A 9,979-nucleotide genomic window follows, 5' to 3' on the forward strand; every position below is an offset into this window, starting at 1 on the left:
TGTGGGTTGTTTGCAGGATGGACAACTAATGTTAGATTGTTTATCAAACCTTTTTCTCAACTTCCACTTATTTAGTTCTAAACATTATACATGTAATATATGCTTAGAATTTGGAGTGTGTAGATGATAGGAACAAGCATTGTGAACTTTGCTTCTATGTTTAGGACTCTTGAATTGAGAATGTTTTTTGGGTTTACGTTAGAATTTGTTGTTCAGTACCGTTAAAGCAATTTAGCAAAGACAATAAGAAATCGATGAAACTAAGTAGCATAGGGGCTGTCAAACTAAAACAACTATTGGACATTTACCAAAGTTATCAATTGTTACATGATATGAGTCTTACCGCTGATTGATATTTTATATCGTTTATAATTTTAATCAATCAATTAATGTTTATAGTTATACAAGCAAATTATTTACGAAACCATTCAACAAATATTCTAAGTGAACTTTCGACAATAGAGACATGCAATTTTTCTCATCACAATATGTTTGTCATAAAACCTCTATAATAGTCATCACAATATTTAATTCGAGGTACAGTAACCTTGCTAGGGCATACGTTCCAATTCATATTCAAAAGTCGTTAACTGTTTTAGGGAGCAGCATACTCTGTCCGACAGGTTCATTTATTATTACATCTATAATAGTCATGAAACCGCCAATCAAGGAACGTTTTCTATTTATGTGCAACGCTAATCAGGAAAAAATGTTTCAATTGACACAGATGGAAAGCCATATTGAAACAAACATTTTAGGAATACTATTCTTCACAGTACTCGCCCCTCTCCTCTCTGCACTGTCATTTTCTCTTTGCCCATTTTCAACTCCTGTCTTTACTCATTCATGACTGAAGAGTTTACTGGTAAATCATTATCACCATTTGGGAGGGATTATGATTTTGTCCAAGCTCTGTATTGATAGAACTCCTGAAACCAACCACCAACTATAAAGACCCAAAATTATGGATTTTTCTTTTCATAGAAAGTCTCAAGTCTCTTTAATTTCTGTCAGGGATTGTTTTTATATCCCTCTGAAATACTACGTTATCTTTGATCAGCGCCTGTTGGTTTCACTACAGATATTAAAAATTGCTTAGTCTAATAGGAATATGTCCATATTTTGGTGAGCATTTGCAGAATTGTGTAAGAAACCTAATAGAGTGAAAAATAGGTAAAGTGAAGTTAATCCCACCTTTAAATGAACGTTGACCAAGACGTACATTGCTCTCAGCAATAAATATGGTATACAATCACATGCAACGACATGAAGATATCAAATTGTAGACCATCACATGTACCGCAGGCCTCAAATATGAAAATTGAAAGAGACATTCGTATGCATTTTCAAGTATAGGTAGTCTAAAAATAAAATTATACATTGAAGCAGGTCACATAAATAAGCGAACCCAGAAACTTTAGTTTGCAGAATTCAGAATTCAGTTATGTTGTCTTAGGCCTTATGTTCACTTACTTTGTGATTACCTCGTACCAACAGGCTATGGACAATTGCAATAGACCTGGAGATATTGTTGGTATACCTGGCGGTGTGTCAGACAAGCATCTATCACCAAACCTGGTGCCTATACCAATAAACAATGAAGCAGTATCCAAAATGGACTTCACCTCCGTCCATTGGCCTGGATCTTGCCAAACTGAAATTGAAGTGCTCTCAATGAATGCGTTAGAGCACTACCACAAGCTTGTGGAAGACTTGAAGCAAGCATGTGCAAATGCAGATGATGTGGAGAACCACGAGATTCAGCTATTCTAAGAAACCATGCATACGTATGAGGCTACATGCGGTGTCTTACAATAGTATTACAACGTAGTCTGTGAATTGCGATATCGAGAATTCCATGGTGTGCATCATTCCATGGACGTGAAACTATCATTTTTTAGTTTCCTCGACAATGTTTGGTATCCCCAGATAAACTAATCTTATACAAGACATTCACTTTTAAAGCCATTGGACAGCCTCTTACAAGGGTTGCCTTCTAGGCTTGGTTTCTGGAATGTCACCAACATGTTGAAGCTAAGCATTTTTCTTGATTCTATCGGCATTGGATATATTGTATGCCCACTGTACGTATTGTGTAATTAATCGACATATTGTACACTTAACATACATATTAGACCCTCTTTGAACATATTATACCCTTGATGTACTCATTGAGTCATGTAATATATATTTTTTTTTTGAAGTATTACTCATTGCTGGATGTGTTACAGCTTTGTTGTTTGTTGCTACTTTCTTACAAAATCCAAGATATAATACAATAAAAATATAACAAATATTGTTTCCGATTAAAAATTTGCTTTAAAATTTGCTTTTACATCTTTAAACGAAGTTTTCTGATTGAAATTGTCAATTAATTGTCAGGGGTTTATTAGCATGATTAATTTCATTGAAATTCAAATATTTTCATCTCTTTGCAATGTCTAAAACGATGATTTTTTATTATTATTTAGTTGGAGTATTTAATACTTCTTTATTATTCTTATTTTTCAATGAAGGATGACTACAAGGGTCTCCTGATATATCTTCTACTCGTTATTGGAAATGGGTCATCCCACCTTATCATTAGCATTATGAGTAAATATTATTTTCCAGAATCTCTGAGGCTTGTTAACAATCACAAAGTCTTATAATTATCTTCTGATTAAAAAAAATAGTGAGGCTACTCCATCCACAATCAACCATTTCTCTTCATACAAGCTTTCCAAAAAATCATTTCTCTCTCCTTGATTCATTTCTAAATTATTTTATTTGGGTTAACCCAACTTTTCTTCAGTGCCATTGGCCCTGTAGTTTTCCTGAAGAGCCTCAAGATGTATTCTCTAAATCTTATCAAAACAGAACCATGCAATCTTCATTAAATTATATGGGCAAACCTTTGATAAATATAGCTATCCATTCAAAGATTACCATATTTTCTTCACCCAAATCAAAATATTATTTAACCTTATAGACATTTTTCTCTAACAAATTAACTTATTTAGAATGATATCCTTCTTTTAGTCACTACAAAATAGACAAGTTTCAAGGGTGCATTACAGAGTAATGTATGGGTTATACAATAAAAACATTTCAAAGCAAAGGGAGTAGTAGCATAGATGGGTACCCACCATCAACATTACAAGGCATTAGGCATTCCTAAACTATCTTCAGCATAGCTTTTGCACAAATTCCTACTTGACAGCATGAAGAAGAGAGCACACAGCAGATACATGAATTTCTTTATATAAAAATCACAATATATAGCAACAAATTACATCCTCAATAAGGTTTCTGCCGAATGTAATTTCCCAAAGGATCATAGCTGCATGTCATGAACAAATCCCCACAGTTGCATATTATTCTAGCACACCCAACACTACTATTTTTTTCTCCATACAATCTGAGTATAATGGCCACATTGTTGATCTCTTTAGAATCTCATTACTTGTTATTATCACTCTTGTTGCTTTTACTAAGTTATGTATAATACTGTTATCAAATACTTGATACATACACATTGTCTATTATATGCGTTGTCATTAATGTATCCAGCCTATTGTTGAAGACCCGTATAGTGCAATGAAGTAGTTTGATCCTAGTTTTGCAGGCGACATCCTAATCCACTGTCTAATGGACGTACTAACTAAAAATGCAATCTAACTTATGTACGACGGGTCTGTGATTGTGGCTTCATGTCTCCAAATATCTTCTATATGTAACTTTTGGGATGCACCCGAGAATTGCAATCATTATAGAGGTGATCTTTCTGATGGTGTACACAAACAAAAGGCAGCCTTTAAAAAAAAACCAACAATGACATAGATTCTAAATGGCTCATAGTTGGCTCCATACTACAGCTAACAAAATACATCTTCCCGAATTTGCATGGCTCCCGATGAGTCAATAAGCCTACTATTATTCCAACAAAGTTCATAGAAACTTTACATTTTACACAATGTAGTGCTTATAATATTTGATTTTTGATTGTTTAATTGTGTAGGTGGATCATTATTCTCAACCTAGAAATTGTATGTACAACACATGCCATACTTGGAGAACCAATCTTCCTTTGTGTAAAATAGGAATACTAGATAGAACAAACTACACCTCCTCTATGCGATGCAAGTATAGAGGCAAGGACATCCACAAAATGTAAGGGCTTGGGGCGACAAAAAGCATTGTTTGGGGTCAATCCACCTCAAAACGTGGGCAGCACACCTATGACAATAACTCCTATTAAAAATTTGAATCCCTTTTAACCAAGGTGGACCATCAAGGGTTGTGTCCTAGTGAAGAAGGACATCTACCACTATAATACAACAAAAGCAAGCGTCCATGTTTTTAGCTTTAACGTTGTAGATAGCGAAGGTACTGAAATGTATGTTACATGTTTCAATGAACTAGCAAAAACCTATTATGATAAAATCCAAGTTGGAGTGACATAAACATTATCTGGGGGAGCAATAAATCTGGCCAATAAAATTTATAACAAACTCAATGGTAGACTAGAAATAGCCTTGGTAGATGATTCAAAGGTTACTGCCTGCAATGATGACTCTTCCATACCCAAGCATAGCCTTGGTAGATGATTCAAAGGTTACTGCCTGCAATGATGACTCTTCCATACCCAAGCATAGATACATTTTCACAACTCTTGATCAAGTGGCTAGCAAAAAAAATAATTCAACCATTGACGTCATTGCAATTGTCATTAGTGTCGATCGAATCTCAATGATATGGAGAAGAGATGGTACAGAGGTTCCTAGGCATAGTATTAAGTTAGTTGACATGACTTGAACAACCATCGATGTTACACTATGGGGTGTAATGGCAGAAAAGGAAGGTACTAAACTCCAATGAAGACATTATTTACAAGAAACAACTACTCTTGCTATCAAGAGTGGTCATGTATGTGTATACAATAGAAAGGTAATAGGTACAACATTTAATACAAGTCTCTTCATAGACCAACTAATAAAGGAATTGGCCAAGCTGAAAGATTGGTTCAACCAGAATGTTGACATTGGACAATAAATTGCACATCATCTTGTTGCACCTAGTCTCACCCCTCAAAGAAAGATGATTAGTGAAATTTGGGCACATGCATCAAATTCAATGCAACCCTTCCATTGCATTGTAAAGGCAATAGCACAACAGATAAAATCTAAGTCATTTTTTTGTCTAGCATGTCCAACCCAAGTAAATGGAAAACCATGTAAGAAACGATTAGACGAGACTAAAGAAGGAACTTGGTATTGTTTGAAGTGTAACTACAGATATATCCTCTAGACAAATTTACAAGACCACACAGATACAATATGGGAAATTGCATTTGATGAAGGGGCAACAAAACTTATGGGCATGCCTGTAAAAACATTATACATGCTTCAATTCGATGAGAATGCCGAGAAAAGCACTACACAGGTAATAAAAAATGTGGTGCATAATCAATTCCTCTTGAGCCTAACATGAAAAAATCAAACATACAATAATGAAGAATGCCTGAAGGTTAACATCCCTAAGGCAAAGCAACTAGATTTTGCCTCAGAGGGCACTATACTTCTTGAGAAAATCAAAGAAATGTGTATTGATACGAGCCTCCAGCCTTAAAGCCAACACATAGTTGTAAATATAGTCAAAGATCTAATTTACCCACATGTAATATAGAAGACAATAAGTCCCCTTGATGCAAGCCCTTAGGCTTAAAGGAAACATATAGTTGTAAATAGAATCAGCATATAGTTGTAATTAGAATAAAAATTTAATTCACTCCTACATAATACAATAGAAAGTAAATCTTCCTTACAACATCCAATGTTTGACATGTATTAAATAAGGCAGTAAATAGTTCCTAACATATGTAAAATACATAATTTGTGTGTTCCAATATGCAATGTTCCATGTATATTATATTGTGTTGTTAATATTTGGTTCAAGGGTTTCCTGTTAAGATGTTTATGCTTTACCTCATGAATACTTCAATCAGATGGTTGACTTCGTCACTCAAGGAACCAACAATCACCCTAAACAAATGCAAGATCAAAGAGAACTAAGCTGAAAAAGAAGTCGAACATATTATGCCAGCCATATGGATCAAATAGCTATACATAGGCATTTGAGAAGAATATAACAAAACTAAACTAATACTATGGAAGGAAAATCTACAAACGTGAAAAATAGTCAAGCTCACCAAAAAATACATGTACAAGAATGATATCAAACAAAGAAAACAACCAGCTTGAATGCTAATGCTAAGTTCATGATAACAATGAAAAGATTCCATAGGAAAATAAACATGCTTTCTAACTTGGAAATATGTAATATATGCAAAGTGTCGTACCTAGGTATGCTTTCACACCCATCATGCCAAACTCCTACCTACAAAAGGTGCATTAATGAAAAGGGCGTACATCGGTTCTCACCACTCAAAAACATGGACCTAGGGAAGCAACCTATTATGTTGAAGATATTGAGCCAAGTAGAAGAAATGCTCATTGCTAGAGTGAATCCTATATTACAGGTTACCCATAGTATTGGAGGCCAATATAAGTATAATGGCCATACAATTAGCTTCACACAAGACATACATAACATTGCAAGTGTGCTCCAGCATAAATTGGGAGATATAGATGTCCTGATAGTTCACATACCCCAGGCTCAAGGAAACTACTAAGATTGTTATGTAAGTAAGGGTCATGTTAGGCATGCATTGCAATACAAAGTCAAATATGACCCATGCTATAAAGATGTCTCGATAGATTATAACAACTTAAAGAGAATCCTGTAGGAAAGAACAGACATATCAAACATACTTTGCATCATTAAAGCAGATGATGAGGTAATGGTAGCAAATAGTGAAGATGGCCTTGATGAAGACCAAGTTGAGGGTATTATGACTAGTACATCATCATTTATATGCCACATACCGAATGAACACCATGAACTACAAATAATTAAGAAACAATAGAGCTAGAGGAAAGCACAAATAACATCATTGACTGACCAGAATAGACTCATCCCCAATTAATGAGTATAATATCCAGGACCCACTTGATATGGAATTTCCAACACTCTTCCCAAATGGAACTGGATTACAAATGCAACCAAGAACTAGGGAAGTAAGGATGCATGAATATGTATTACACTTAATGAGATTCCATGATCAAAGATTTGGACAACATCCAAGATTCTGATATTACATCTAAAACCTTATGATGCACCATCAGAGCCAATCTCTTGCAACAGTCTTCATTAAAAAAAATGCAGAGGAGCACTTACCAGCCACTATTGAGAATTTACGTGCACACTTAAAATATCTCCCCAACTCACAACTAGCAGAGGAGTTACTACACTTTATCTCTTCCATGAGAGGTACCAGACCATATTGGAACAAGTGTCATCTTGAATTAACAAACATGATTAACCAAATAGGATCTCTCACTCTTTTCTTCACACTAAGCGTAGCTGATAAAAAGTGGCCAAACCTCCAACTACTCCTCTCAAATAATATGGAGCTTTCCATGCATTCAAATAAGCACCATCTTGAAAATATGATTAATAACCCGCATAGAACATCATTATACCTGCATCAAAGATTCACCATATTTCATGAAGAAGTTATCGAAAAAATCCTTGGTGTTAAAGATTAGTGGTATAAATATGAATGGCAACACCGAGGAACCGCACATGTACATGGGTTCCTATGGCTCAAGAATGCACTAGACATGGACAAGCTAGATTTGGAAAATAACGAAGATGTGGATAAAGCAAGAAATTGTTTTGACAAGTACGTAAGTGCTTGGAACCCTCATGCTGCAACACATAGGAAAAACCAAATATATTGATCTACATGTGATGATCTATGCCTCCTAAACATAATACAGATAGTAGTGACAAATCCATTGGATCATTATGAAGAGTTAGTGAACCATGTGTTGAGACACACAAAATGCAAAGAGGGCACATCCATGTGGAAAAAGGGTAGAAAACTAGAATGCCGATATAAAGATCCGTGGAAAGAACAACCTACCTCGATCTTATCATGTGATGAAATGAGTACAAAGAAATATGAGCCTACAAAAAACAATGATAGGCTTAACATCCACAACCTAGAAATAATTTCAATATGGGGAGATAATATCGATTGCCAACCTATCATATCACACAAAGTTGTACTGAAATACATTTCCAAATATGCATCAAAAGCAGAGAGAACATCTGAAATTTTTACTACTATGCTAACAAGAATATCCACAACTCAATAAAGAGATGACCCAGAGCTAGTAGCGTATCGAAAATCCAGAACGGAAATTATAGTAGAACATGATATCGGTGCACAAGAAACTTGCCATATGCTTCAAAAATTACCCCTTGTTGTTTGTAATAGATCATTTACAACTTTAAATGTTGGATGGAAAGTGCTCCACCGATTAACTAAAACACAAAATGAGACTATAGTAGAAAATAGTTACTTATGCTCTTATATGACCCATCCTCCAAAGCTAGAGACAATCACATTACTCGAATCTACAGGATCTTACACCTATGTTGCAAGTCATAAATCATGTAAATGGAAAGAGAGAAAAATACAAGATATTGTTAACGTTTACTCAAAATTCTACAGTATACCCAAGGAAGACTCAGAACATTTTGAAACATTCTGTTGGAGTGAATTACTCTTATATAAACACTTTTGAACTATAGAGACTACTATAGGAGTTACCAAGGACACAATAATCACAAATTTGCATCACATGCATGTAAACAAATATGAGGTATGGCACATCATCCGACATATCGAAGAAAATGCTAACCCCCAAGAAGAAGTAAAAAGCGAAGATGAAAGCAATATAACTACCACATCATAAATGAATGAGTGGGAACTACTCCCAATAATGAGGCATACAATCAACAACAATGTGGACGAACTTGAATTACTCGACCGACGTGAATTTGATACCAACTATAATTGGGGCGAAGCTAAAATACCACATGAATTGCACGATACTACATCACAGTTTACAAACATAAAGAAAATGACCACCCAAGACGAACATGTGCCAAAAATGAAGTTTACACCCACCGATACGCTATCAACGGAACAAAAGAAAACACTTTTGATAGCCACAAATCATAACACCAATGTGTTCAACAAACCATTACACATGATCATACAAGGAACTATAGGTATAGGAAAATCATACCTTATCAATTGTATAAGAAATATGCTACAAGAAAATTTGCCACAACAAAAAAACCAAATACTCATACTAGCTCCTACCGGAATTGTTGCATTTAACATTCATGCTACAATGTTCTAGGAAAAGCAAAAGGACATAAGATATATACTCATTTACAAGATGAGCTTTATAGGTCCTAAAATATTATTGAAAATAGATAGTTGAATGCATGAGGCTTTCCCTCATCATAAAAATTCATACTTTGGAGGCATATATATGATTCTAATTAGAGACCTCACCCAGCTACCTCCTGCAATGGATAAACCAATATACACATCACACTCAAATGCCATAACACTTTGGAACCAATTTACAAGAATTATCACCCTACAAACGATGTTTCGCCAACAAGGGGAATCTCTAAGGCAATAACAATTTTGTCAAACATTACTAAACATACGCAATGCACACCCAACCCAAGAAGATTGGCAAATGTTGATGACACGAACAAAAGAACAATTAGCACCAATTGAAAATAAGAAATTTGATACTGGATTCCACCTCTTTGCTACTAATGACATGGTAACCCTTCACAACAAAAGAATGCTAAAATAATTAAACCATCCAATCGCAAAAAGTAGAGCTACAATGAATACAAGAAAAACAACTATTGAGGTTGATGATGAACAACTTCAAAAGCAATTCTTGCTATCATTGGGCTAGCGAATCATGCTCACAACTAACATATGGACACAAACAGGACTTGTCAGTGGAGCTCTTCGTGAGATAATTGAAATAAT

This window comes from Cryptomeria japonica, chromosome 8, assembly GCF_030272615.1.
Source record: "Cryptomeria japonica chromosome 8, Sugi_1.0, whole genome shotgun sequence".
Lineage (NCBI taxonomy): Eukaryota > Viridiplantae > Streptophyta > Pinopsida > Cupressales > Cupressaceae > Cryptomeria > Cryptomeria japonica.